At 39.0% G+C, this 14041-nt stretch overlaps 1 protein-coding gene across 10 annotated transcripts in view; it reads right to left on the reverse strand.

Moving 5' to 3' along the window:
• Positions 1-14041, reverse strand: part of ST6GALNAC3 (ST6 N-acetylgalactosaminide alpha-2,6-sialyltransferase 3) — a 626194-nt gene that overhangs the window by 490213 nt on the left and 121940 nt on the right. For 5 of the 10 annotated variants that reach the window (XM_071217374.1, XM_071217373.1, XM_071217372.1 and 2 more), the window contains one exon: positions 190-290. The exons of the other annotated variants lie outside the window; for them this stretch is intronic. The gene's annotated coding sequence lies outside the window, so the exon portion shown is untranslated. The remainder of the gene's footprint in view (positions 1-189; positions 291-14041) is intronic. 10 annotated transcript variants of the gene reach the window in all.

Consider the following 14041-nt stretch of genomic DNA (forward strand, 5'->3'; position numbering starts at 1 on the left):
CAACACACATGATATTATAAAATCATGCATGGGTAAAAATTCCATTCAAGGTGCAAGCTAAACCAATGGATTTATAACAGAATATGAAAAGTTCATTGATTCAATTTAAGATTCCACATTGCAACTAACCTTTAAGAAATTACCACTTAGAGTTTTGCTCTAATATCAAAGCAGAATATCCATAATTACCTGAAAAGGTTATTCAAATACTCCTCCCTTTTTCACCTCCATATTTGTTGGAGGCTGGATTTTCTTCATCTACGTCAGCCAGAACAACATATTGCAACAGACTGCAGGTAGAAACAGGTATGAGAATGCAGCTGACTTATATTAAGGCAAACACTAAACAGATTTATTTGCCAGCAAAAAAAAATTAATGCTACTTTTATCATTAATTTTTTTTATTTTAGAAAATATAATTATTTCTCAAATATAGATTATTTGTGTTAACAGGTAATAGGTATATTATTTTTAATCAATAAAATATTTTTTAATTTTCCAGTTCTAGTTTCTAATACCGTAAATATCAATGGATATAATTCATATAAACAAAAGCTTTTTGAGATTCTCAATGCTTTGTAAGAGTATAAAGGGGGTCTTATGACCACAAAGTTTGGAGCCACTCTTCTAGTTTATAAATTCTTCTTTCTTGGATATACTTACTTAAAATCCTACTCAATATCTCAGATTATTTCTCCTCCAAAAGTCTTTCCTGATTTACACCCAACCAACTCTAATGACTCCACCATGGTATGGGTAACTTAGCTCAGAATCTTTATACTTTTTAAGCGAGATTTCTGTGACTGTGACCTGGCTTGTTCACTAACTAGTGTGACTTGGGGAAACCTTAGGATTCCTGTTTGTAAAATGACAATCAAAGTAAATATTTCATTAGAATTGTTGGGAGGATTCGTAAGATAAGATGGTTAAAGCACTTAATGCAGTTCCTAGCACAGAGTAAGTATAATACATATTCTCTGCTATTATTATCATTCATACAGCGAACATTCATTTAGTACCTACTAGAGTTACAAGACTCCTATGATCATCAAGTTTATAATCTAGTGGGTGGGCCAAGATTAAGCAAATAATTATTCAAATGGATATATAACTATAGTTGTGTCCAATGTTATGGGGAAATCACGTATGGTAATAGAGGATATAAAAAGGGAGACCTAAAATACAGTGTGATTTTAGGAAGGCATACTTGAGTAAATGATATTTGACTTAAACCCCAAGGATTAATTTTTAAATTTACAAATACAAAATCCTAAAGATCAGGGACTGTGTCTTTCCTTTTGGATACTGAACAAGATAGGAAAAATCAGCTACTTTCATTCACAGATGTTTTTTCCCTCCTAATATAAGCTATACTCAAAAACACAAAGGCGTGTTTCCATCCTTTAGATGTTGCTCCTTAACTTGACGTTTATTCTGGCTTTTACATGAATGCCCTAAGTTTAATATTTGTTGAGAATTACTATGAGAAGTAGAATTACCTTCCAGAGAAATTGAAAAATGACCTTTACAGGCAAAAAAGCAGAAGATAAAAGGATCAATAAACCAAAGTCCCCAGTTTCCCAATTCACCTGACTAATGTTACAATCAGAAAGAATTTAATTCATAAGGTCACACTCTTCAGAGAAGTAAAGACCAGTAGGTGAGCACAAAGACTCAAGGGAGTCTATGAAAGTAGATTCCAGTCTCACTGTTAAGTGATTTTTCCTGATCAAAGAGCAGAAACAGTAAAAAGCTTTGAAAAATGATCCATAGGACTGAGAAGTACCTAGCTGTGAATATTTCAGTCAAGGCAGTGTATTTTAACCACCTGGCCTTGGAAACAAAACATCTTCTTACCAAACACAGACCCCAGCAACAAGGAGCCAAGAAAAGGATGAAAAGCAGCTATGACTTCCCGTTGGCAGAGACAAGGGAAGGGATCTCTGAGGCTGTGTGCTGAGATAATAAAATATTAAAGTATTTCTTTCTCTACCTTTTCCTTTGGCATTTCCACAGATGTTCTGTGAAAGCAGGACTCTTCAAAAATTCTTTTTCCAGGTTGAGCCAACTACAGGCTCTTGATAAATCACAAAATGTAAATAGCTGAGTGGAAAGAGCTGCAAACTGGGATCCAGCAGAGCCTGGTACCAATCTTGGTTTGTAACTATGGGCAAAATTTGTCATTTATCTGTGCCAAGATTCTCCATCTCTCACATGAGCATAATAGCTTTTAAAGAAAATTAGTTCATACATATAAACACTGACCTTTTAGAAATAATAAAGTCAATATACTCAAGTATTTTATATCAATATTATAATATATTAGTTTCTTTATATGATGTCTAGTGCTGGAATGTAATATACACAGATCTAGGGCAACTTTTCCATTCTAGGGATAAGGAAGGTGTTTTGAATTGTCCAAGAGAGTGGTCAAACCAAGCTATAATTCGGGTCTCCATATTCTCAATCTGCACTTTCCCTAAAACCTAGAAATTGACCTCCCATCCATCTCTAGTGAAAATAGGCCATTATTTTTAAATACTCTCAATTTTCCAACTTCCCTCCTGAACCCTTCCTCAAAATGCAAACTAATTTATAAGTACCTCTATCTTGCTTCCTTCCCTTCTCCTGTCTCATAGTGTCACTCACTCCTTTGGTTAAATCTAACCTCCCAACCGTGCCCACACTTCATACCTTCCAGTTCCTCAGAGATCTAAGCCATTTCTTCTCTCCTTTCTCTTTAACCTCTCATCCCAAAGGTCTATTTATCTACAGTGTATAAACATGCTCAAGACTAGTCCAAATGAAAAGAGCAAACAATGCCTTGATCCTGTGCTCCACCTACAGCTAGGACTTTCTCTACACCCCACCCTACTTTCTTCATGGCCAAGCTTCTCCAAAGGGCAGTCCACACCTGTGGTCTCAAACTTTAAGGTATGAGAGATCATCCAAGAGTCAGTAAAATGCAGATTCTGATTCAGTAAGACAGGTACAGGACAAGAGATTCTGAATTTTCTAACAAGCTTCTAGGTGAGGCAGCATCCGCTGGTCTACAGAGTCAGTTTCTAGACTCTAATTTCACTTCTGCTATTTCTACTAGTAGGACCGATATCAATTTTTTTTAAAGATTTATTTTTTATTTATTTCTCTCCTCTTCCCTCCTCCCCCCCCCCCCCCCCCCCCCCAGTTGTCTGCTCTCTGTGTGTTATTCTGTGACAGCTTCTATCCTTATCAGCGGCACCGGGAATCTGTGTTTCTTTTTGTTGCGTCATCTTGCCGCGTCAGGTCTCCGTGTGTGCAGCACCATTCTTGGGCAGGCTGCACTTTCTTTCACACTGGCCAGTCTCCGTAGAGGAAACACTCCTTGCGTGTGGGGTTCCCCTATGCGGGGACACCCCTGCATGCATCAGCACTGTGCATGGGTCAGCTCCACACGGGTCAAGGAGGCCTGGGGTCTGAACTGCTGACCTCCCATGTAGTAGGCGGACACCCTATCCATTGGGCCAAGTCCACCTCCCCAATATCAATTTTTAAACAGGCTTGTGGAGATGGGGAAACTACTAGAATCCATTCATGTCCTGTGAGCAAGAACATCTTTCTTCTGAGAGTCTCAAATAAATATAACCATACCCTTATTCTTGTTATATATCCATAAGAAAAATGGCAAATAGCACCTCAGTCCCAGGGTTTGGTGGCTAAAAACCATACTGCATAAAGAGGAGACATCTGCATGTAAGCAAATCCTCTGAATAACCAGCAAGTGAAGTTTCCAACAAATGATGGAACCATTATTTTGCAAATCTGATCAACGAGGATGGGTTAAAATTCCAGAAACCCTGCAGGTCATAGGCAAGAATAATTTCTGCACATAATAGCTTAAATTTGTGGAAATCTGTCTTACTAAATAATTTTGTTTTTGTTTGTGGTTTGTGTGTGGGTGTATTGTTTCCCTTAGCTTGTCTTGTTAAATTTTTTAATATAATATAAACCAAATCCTTCCAGCAGCTGGGCTTATGTCACAGAGCTTGCAAAGGAGGAAACAACCATTTCAAAGCAGCAAGAAGTTACTAGACTGAAAGGCTGTAACCCCATGAACTTTTCTAACAATTTTGCACCGATACGCAAAAGCCTTTCCTTCCTGTCTCAAGGCCTGCCTCTTATTCACCTCTACCCTCCTCCAATCCTTCAATATAAATATAGTGCCAGAGCCCTTAAATTCCCTTAAATTACTACACAGGTGAAATGTTATGAGAATCACATACTAAATTCATTTTGTTGCATTGATTACCAATTAGACACAACGAGTGGTCCTATAATGGGGATTGTTAGACTCTACCCCAAAACTCAGAAGGTTCTCATAAGGAAAAGAGCTTCCATAAGAAGAACTTTCTTTTATCTGTCACACTGAGCTCTCAGAATTCACAATCAACTGTGATCCAATGACTAGAAGAAGCTCATCACCCCAGCTAGTCTCAGGGTTCGGCTATCACAACTTCAGTCCCCACAGAATTCAGGCGTCACTTCTGTCTCCAACATGACAGCCTCCACCTTTCTCTCCAGTCTTGTCCCTTTCACTCTCCACTTGCATTCAAACTCTAGACATTTTTTATGGTTGAATTTAGTCTTTGCAAGCTTCTGGTCTCTGATTCATAATTCTACTCATTGTTCATCCAAAGCTGTATATGCTTCAGATTGTAACATTCTAAATACACTAATCACCATGTCCCTAGCGAACATAAATCCATCCATGTTTCCCCCCAATATCTACTGGTCTGCTGGTTTCAGCCCAGATCAAACAGCCCAGAAAAAACAAAGCCCAGGTGGCTGCATTTACAGATGGATAAAAGGAGGTAGGAAGGTCCTATGTACCCATGGCTGGTCTCTGGGGTTTGGAAGCTGTGTAGTTATCACAGCGGTGACGGTAATAACTACAGGGAAAGGACACAAGTCAGTTCACGGTACTTAAAGAATTTAAGAATATATCTGCTTGAAGTGTATTCTCCCAGTAGAAGGGCAAGCTTCCTCATAGGATCATAGGGCCTGCAGAGCTTCGATCCTTTAAAGAAGCTCTCTTTCCCATTCTCCCTTGAGGAAAGGTATGGGAGTTCCACCTTCTTGGTCCCATCCAACTACTCTGGAAAAGCTCACCCTAGGCCTTTTGCCCCTGGTAAGAATCCCAGCAAATCGCAACTGTAAAGGACTAAATAGAAGGTCAGTTTCCCATATACATGGATCCCCTAACAGCTCTCACAATTCCAATGATACATAAGCTCATTCTACCCTATTTCTAATACTCTATAATAATTCCTTTTACCCTTAAGTGTAAAATATGTAGATAATTTCATAATCTACTATTACCTAATAACAGGCTATTAAGTTCTACTCCTCTCTTTGAAAACAATCAGATCCCAACTACTACATTGCCCAAGAGCTAAGTCTCAGGTGGTTTTAAGAGAAATAAATAAATAATCTAAAGTATAAGCCTCTTTATCAAAGGCCCAGAGGCTATAGGGAGACAGGGAGGTTCTAGTCAACTCCTGGGATTTGACCCAGTGACTGCTACGGACACTGCCAGGAGTGGGTCTCTGTAAACATAGGGCTGCTCACTGCTGTTTCAGAGGGGGGGGTGGGGTGGGGGTGGGGGTGGGGGAGAGAGAGAGAGAGAGAGAGAGAGAGAGAGAGAGAGAGAGAGAGAGAGAGAGAGAGTGTGTGTGTGTGTGTGTGTGTGTGTGTGTGTGTGTGTGTGTGTGTGTGTGTGTAGGGTAGAGAAACTGAAGAGTGAGGACAGAAAGACTTCAGTCGACTTAGGCAAATGCCTAAGCAGTGAGGTCTTCGTGTTGACATCCTGTGATCCTGGGCAGCTAACCCCACTCTCTCCTCTGCCTTCCAGCACGACTACCCTATTTGAATACTTTGTAGTAAGTATGTACTTTATTGTCTTTTGTAGTGAACGTGACTGCCTGAATTCAGAGACCTATACACTGTCCAAGGATATTTCGGGTCACCAGCAGCATAATCTATAGAAAACTGATGCTTAGATTTAGTAATTAATTTATCTGGAATTTGCATAATTATGGAATCTATCCAGTCAGTTAAATGGAATGTACATACATACTGAGAGTAAAATAGACATATATATCATAGTCTAGCCTTTACTTTATTCCCAGGCCTCACAGTAAAATATCAAGTAAGCAATTATAGAACTACAAGATGGAAAACAACCAGGGTATTTTGGTTAAAGAAGCTATGACTCTATTGTATGATACATTCATCTATTGTGTGTCATAATGAAGGCAGTAATTTGTTTCAGTGCTGTTTAGAATGCAAGGCTATTTTGCAGAAAAGCATCCAAAACATTAAAAAGAAAATCAGAAGAAAAACTGTAATTTCTTGGGAATTGGTGCTGGAACTAAAACTTTTAACAATAACAGGAGGTGGAAATGCCACATTTTGGGTTTTAAAAAATCACAGGCTCGAGGAAGTAGGAGGATAGAGAGAAGGGATGAGTATGCAGTTTCCTTGGAAACGAAATGTAATATTATTGCAGCAATAAACCTCAGGAATCATTGTTTAGAGGGTACAAATAGTGCCCATCTGCTTAAAACTGGACAGGGGTAATTTGGAACCTAAATAACTGTGATCTCTGTGAAAATCCTTGGGGAACTCTAAAGACTGCCATAGAGTGAAGGTGCTGTGTACCAGCTCATAAATATACAGAGGAACATGAGAAGGGCCCCTCCTAAGGCTGCAGAAAGCAGACGGATGTAGCAATGAGTTACATGTGCAATTTCCAGGTCATTGGTATAAAAAGGCACCGCCAGGCAGCTCACTCTACAATCCTCAATTCTTTCTCACTGCTTAGAGATTACACAATCCCTGACAAGCATGTTTTCAGGCAGACCAACCTGCATTCCACTTCCCGGCTCCACAACTCCCTACTTTCCTGAACTTGGACACCCAAATTACCTTGCTGGGGACTCATCTGGAAAAACAAAGAAAATACTGTCTTATTCTCAGGATTACCATGAGAGTTAAGTGAAGTGGTAAAGCCCCAAAACATTCCTTAGCACATAGTGGGGATTTCTCATCCAAATGGTCAGTGGATTTCTTTTGACTGGTTTGCTTCTTTCCATCATGACAATTCCCATATGAACAAAGTAGATTTTGTACTAAAAGGAATATAGGATGTGTATCTGCCCAAAGTCAGAGTTGGAGTCTATAAGCCCTCTCTTCCATTAGGACGATCAAAAACCATTTGTGATTCTGGTGACAGAGTGATGAAGGTGGCAGACAATCATGTGTGAGGGTGAGGGGCTGAGTTGAACTGGGACTGTCTGAAGGCAAACTGAACATAAGATTATTCTTTCAGGAAGAAAGAGACCTCTGGTCTGTCCATCTCTATGTCCCCAGTGCCAACGCAACCCTTGGAACACAGTATATGTTCCAAAAATATTTGTGGAATAAATGCCAGCAGCTAGAGAGCAAAACCATCTAGGGACCAGGGACAAGGAATAGGGTTCAGAGTGAGAGCAAAAATGAAAACCATGGACAAGGCAAAAAATGCTTCCCTCTATGACAGCACTCCATTATATATTCATCCATCCACTTAAGAAACATTTATTGAGCACCTACTATGTTCCAGGCATTGTTTTAAGTATGTAGGAACAAAACAGGCAAAAGAAGAAATGCCAGTCCACACAAGGAGATTACATTCTAGAGACACTCGCTTTATGTTACATCAGAAGAGTTTATATGTCTGTCTCTTCCACTCATCTGTGAGCTTCTGATCCATGTCATGGTCACCCCTGATTTGTCAGTGCTAACCACAGTGCCTATGAGTCCAGAGGAATGACTCAATAAATATTGTGAATGGAACTCAAAAAGCCAAGAATCAAGAGAAGCAGAAGAACAGAACAATATTGGCTTAGGCAAGGAAACCCTGTGGTTCTGGGTTTGGGTCTCAACTCTACCACTAGTTTACCAGGTGATCTTGAGCAAGTTACCCTACCCCTCTGATTCTCAGTATCTTTGCCTATAAAGTGGAGATAATGTAGTATGTAGCTCATGGGGCTGTGGTAAGGTTAAAAGAGGTGCTGCCTATTAAAGTCCTTAGTACCAAGGATGGCACTTAGCGGTCAGTAAGTGGTGACAGCTGCTCTCATTATCATTATCATTAATATTATCATTTTATTCCTCATCAAAGTCAGGAATACACCTGTATTTGGCTGGAGGGTATGTGCAGAAAATGGTGCAAATCCTCACTTTTTTAATATAAAAAAAGTCAAAATGATAAATAATAACTTTCCCCACTGAAAAAAGAGACCCCAGCCTAGCCAACAGAAGCTTTTTTGTGTGACAAAGCATCTCCCAATCAGTCGGTCAATAACCTCTCTGGAGTGAGCCCCAATTTCAAACCCAATTCTGAACCATATCAGTTCCTCATACAGAACCCTTTGGGCTGCCTGTACATTCCCCAACCCAGTTCTGGTAACTTATCCCAACAAAGCAGAAACAAATCTCTCAGAGGAGCTCCCCCATCAAAATGCATTTGGCTCATATGACAAGTGTTCATACAGAGTTAATGACTGGAAATGAGCTAAAGGAAGGAAATTATGGCAGAATATGAAAAGTTATTAAAATTACTTACATGGGAGTGCAGAGAGTTTTTTAGAATAGAGATGGGAGGAGAAATGGCAAAGAGAACCAAGAAAGAGAGAAGAAATTCACATAAACCATAGGTATACTTTTACATGAATGCATAAGTAGGACCATATATTTATATGCATGCCTTTATTATAATGAACTGAGAGCAATTTCAATGGCATATCTATATGTCTAGATATATATACGCACATACATATATAATTAGCACATACTTCTAATCACCTACCCAAAAGGAAGTTATTTTCTGCCATTTAGTAGAGAGACCAATAACAACAACAGAAAGCTTAAAGTCCTGTGGTACTGACTATTTTCTTAAGTACATAAGAATGCAGTAATATATCAATGAACAAATGAACTGGAAATTATACAAAATTTTCTCCAGATGAGTCTACAAATGTGGAGTTAATTTATGGAAGTCTCCTAAATCCTCACTATATTACTCCAAGATTTACAGTAACTCCTAATCCACTGTCATTCCTTTCCATTCTTCTACAAAATCATGTACTGAACACAGCTCTGAACAGAACTGCCTTAGAACTGCATTATACACGGCAGCGACTGCAAACGCTGTAATAGTCCTAATTTCTACCCTTAAACGCCAATACAACAAATGCAGGCTCCATTTCTCAAACGACAATTCTGCACACACTAAAATAAGTGGCAAGTCAAAATTCAAATGACTGAAGTTGTTTCAGGTAATTCATAGGTTGTAAAAACTAATGAGAAGTAAAAAAAAATTATGAGGGCATGACAACTTTCCCATTAAAATGAAAATCTATGTTATAACTTTATGCTCTTCAAACGCCATACCAGACAGATCAACCTACATATCAAATGCTCTGTTTCTAAAAAATTACTTTATTTACATGAATTGATAGCCTTATTATTTTTCAGAAATATCTGCCTAGTTATCCTTTTAAACAAGAATCATCTCCAATTCTAATGGCCATCAAAGTTAATTTTCAATCAGCAATTCATTGAGTAACTGAAATGAAAATAATTGCCACAAAAACACAGTACACTATGTGTGTGTGTATATGTGTGTATCCTTCAAATTCAGTGTATAACTGAAAGCAGATAAAAATCACATCTCTTAAAAAAAATCCCTATGAAGTCATCATTATAAACAGTTTTATGAATAGCATGAAAGGATTTAACACATGTACGAGAAATAACCATTAAACAAGACTCAATCTTAGTTTCATGCTGCAGAAACTGCCTAGACTTGTCTGCAAAAAACAAAACAAAACATTATTATTATTCTCTTATTCCTTCATTCTCTCTTAAATGTGGCTGCCCAGTATACAGAATAGACATTCTGTATTTGGGTGCTAATTGGATAAATGATTGCCGATAATCAGGTGACATGATTTATATTTTGAAAATCTGTGGAGCTATTTCTAAGGAACACCAAAAATGTGTTAAACAGAGCTCACTATAGTGAAAATGCTCACTTCATTTCAGTCTTCAAAGCCAGAGCACAGAGTTTGATACTGGACTCTCAAATTCTATCAGCAGCGTTTGCTGATAACACAGGGTAGTGCTTGGCCCCATCACAAAAGAGATTCAGCAACCCTTGCAGGTACAAGAAACAAGCATTCTAATTTGAAAATCTGAGTTTTCATGTCCTGTCATAGTATTAAAATAATCATGCAAATCTATCTCCAGCTGGTCTCTGATTTGCATTCATTTTTTTCTGTTTGAATTGATTTATACATACTTGTACTAAACTCTAGTACATTTGGTTTGGAAGGACAGACATTTATAATATTCGAACTACATTTACAACATTAATAGCAATTGTTATCATTATAAGCATGTGGCCAACACGAAACCTGGTTAATAAGAAAACTACCTGAATGTTTGTTCTTCACGGAATTGAGCATTAACCATATTTTTTGAGAATATAAAAATAGCTGGCTAATGTGGATATGACCTCCTTAATGCAAAAAGAGCACATAAAATATTGCATATTGATTAAGCATAAGAAGACAAAGGATGACTTCTCAAACCCTATGAAATTGAAAGCATAGAACACTCCCCATTTTGTAGTTGTATTTAATTTTAAAGATTTGCTTAAAAGACAGTGGAGAAACATACACTGTGGAAGGCCTTAGTAATTCAGAGATCATTCTAGCAGCAACCCAGGGACTCTGGGCAAGTAGCCCACGCTCTTCTAGAAGTAAAACAGAAGCAACCAAGACTTTCCTTCTAGAAAAGACACACAGGATTAGAACCAGTCTCTGGACTCTATTCCTACTGAAATTCTACCCATGCCTGAACAAATCCAGTCTTAAAGCAAAGTTCAGGCAATATTAAAAACAAATTAAAGCCATTACATTTTTAGTGCAAAGTTGATGTAATACTGTTGTTGGGAAATTTAGACATAATAGTTCTATCTGCATAATAACCTCATGAAATACAAGTTATTTTCTTCACTTTTAAAATGAGGGAAGTTGGAATCCGAGAAGTATCTTGCTGAATGTCACACAACCCGCAATGTGTGGAGGTCTACAGGGCACAGAACAAAGGCCGCCCTCGTAGAAATTCTGTTCAAGTGTTTATCGTCACTTTACAAATAAACAAACAAAACAAATAACTATAACAGCCCATGAAGAAAAGTGCTGTGAAAAAAATCAAGCTGGCTAAGGGAAAAACAGAATGTGAAATGAGTAGAGGGGTTCTATTTTTCATATAAAATAATCCAGAACTGACTCTTTGATGAAAAACTGATCAGAAGAAGCAAAGGGAACAAAACCAATATCTCAAAGAAGAAAAAAAAAGCTTCATGGCAGAGAAAACAAGAACCATGGTCCAGAGGCAGGAGCATGCTTGCTGCAATGAGAAATGGCAAGGAGGAAAACATGGCCAAAGCAGAACGAGCAAGCAGCAAACAAGTAGGAAGCAAGGTGGTCGAGAGCCCAGGCAGGGGCTCACCATGTCATGGAGGAACTTGTGGACCACGATAAAGTCTTTGGCTTTGACTCTGAGAAACAAGAGGACTAAGCAAAGAAGAGAGGGACCTGAGTTATCTTTTAAAACAATTACCGTGATTACTGTAATGAGAAAAAACCCATGAAACAAGGGCAGTAGCTGGGAGAGCAGTTAGGAGACTGTGGCAATTATTCAGGCAACAGATGATGGTGGCTCACGATGCTGGCACAGTGGAGGTTCTGCGAAAGAGCTGGTTTCCTGCGTATATTTTGAAAGTTTCCTTGTTTGAATGGGAGGTGTGAAAAACACAAAGGAGTTAAGAATGACTCTAACAGTTCTGACCTTAGCAATGGCAAGCTTAGGGTGCCATTAACTGAACCAAAGTCTGCAGAAAATCTATCAGATTTTAAAGTGCATGCTCCCTCCAAATGACCATGCTGCTTTCCAAAGAGAGATCGTGTATCAGAACCAGTTTAGAATTCAATTCACAATCACTGAGTATCTGGTCCTATCCACTAGGCTGAGACACATCTAGCGGAAGCTGCTGCTGGCTGGGGCCCACAAGCAAAGTCAAGGTACTAGGAACACGAAGAGGTTAACTGTGAGCCACTGTGTGAGTGCAGTGATATGACGGCAGAATCAGGATAGCTGAAGAGGCAGAACCAGCACACGACTGTTAACACACGGGATGAAAACAGCCAGGCGGATCTGAAGTGGCCGTAGCAAAAAGGGAGACCAGGGAAATGACAGGGTTCAAGGTCATTGCTTTGCATGGTCTTCCCTCCTGAGTTTCCCAACTCCAGTTGAGCCAGTACAGCTCTGCTTTGAACTAATTTACATATTTGTCTTTGGCAGATGATCATATTTGAACAAAGGGGTTCAAAGCTTTTTCTCCCTCTTCCTTACTCTGTCGATCTCCCTCCCTTCCTCCTCCCTTCTCTTATTTTAATAAAAATTGCTGGTCTTGACCTGTGATTTTCAAGCCTGCTATGCACCAGGGAATCTTTCAAAAATACAGATTCCCAGACCTGCATCAGATACAGTGAACTAGAATTCACAGGGAGGAGAAGCATTCAAGGACAGTCACAAGGTCATATTTCCTTTCTCTCTGGACCATTAGAGCCCCTGAGATAATCCAACAGCAACTGAATTTTCAACTTTCTTCAGGCGATCTAATTTTCTTCAAGGAATCAAAGGCAGAAACATTCTGGAGAAATTACTCATGCCCTGGGGTCCAGCGAAGACCTATCACTTCCATCTTCAAACCCAGTACAAGATGGGTTTCCCTGGTGGGGAGGCCAGATACTCCCCTGCTACTTTGTACTGTTTATTTTCCTGAATAGCTTCTTTGGATACTTTTATTAATGTTTAATCTTCCTGCATTCCACCTTGAGGCAGACCCTTCGAAGGAGGGCACTGAGTTCAAATCATAGCTTCATAATATCCCACAGGTTTAACATTAAGTAATTATGACAATTCAAAGCAAAAACCAAAACCACATTCCCCACTCAAACTGCCAGGGATGCCTAGCTCAGCTGGTGGAGGCCTTCTCCCAAATCTATAATTTTCTTTTATTCTCCATGTGCAACACTGGCAGGTGCCTATTCCTGCTTCCTCATTCCCAGAGAGGGGGCACATTCTGGGAGAGAACTGTCCCATCACTCAAAAGTGATGAAATGTGTGGAGCAATACTGGGCTAGAAATGATTAAGGAAGGCCTGTTAGGAGATGCCAATAGAGACCCTGTATTAACCATCATTCCCTCAGTATGCAGTGTTCTGAAAGAAAGTGTAAAGAAGACTTTGAGCTGCTTATAGTATCTTAGGGAATCATCTGACAGCTTATTTATTAAGTGCATTTTAATATTAATTCTCCTCTGTACCACAGCTGACCTTCAAAAAATTGTACAGAATCTCAAGAACACAAAGCACAAGGCTGAGGGAAACATGAATGTGAAGAAAAGCAGCACTTAAACTCATTTTCTCCTGTACAGTTACATGCAAAATTGGTCAAGATTAAATGCTATGTTCAGTGGCTGATCTTTTAATATAGAGCCTAACACACAGATAAATTAGAACCCAAATTAATTGAAGTCCAAATTATTTTCCTCTCAGCACTTTTAGGGAAAGAATGCATATCACAGGAATGCACAATGACATAAAGAAAAAAAAAATTAAGCTTCTTCACAAATATTTCCTGGGTCCAAAACACATTCTGTCTTCTCCAGTCCTATACAACGAGATCTGGCATCCGGAATAATGACCCACAAGCATCCAGTAAACACACAATTATATACAGTCTCCTATATTTACTTAAAACACAGATCACAAAGCTCTCCAGAAGATGTTACCATTTAATTCTTCAACAGAAAATTCCACTGAACTAAAACTGCCATTCTTTAAACATTTTGATGGAGGTTACATTCCTTTATAGGGTAAACTTAA

The sequence above is a fragment of the Dasypus novemcinctus genome, chromosome 9 (assembly GCF_030445035.2).
Source record: "Dasypus novemcinctus isolate mDasNov1 chromosome 9, mDasNov1.1.hap2, whole genome shotgun sequence".
Lineage (NCBI taxonomy): Eukaryota > Metazoa > Chordata > Mammalia > Cingulata > Dasypodidae > Dasypus > Dasypus novemcinctus.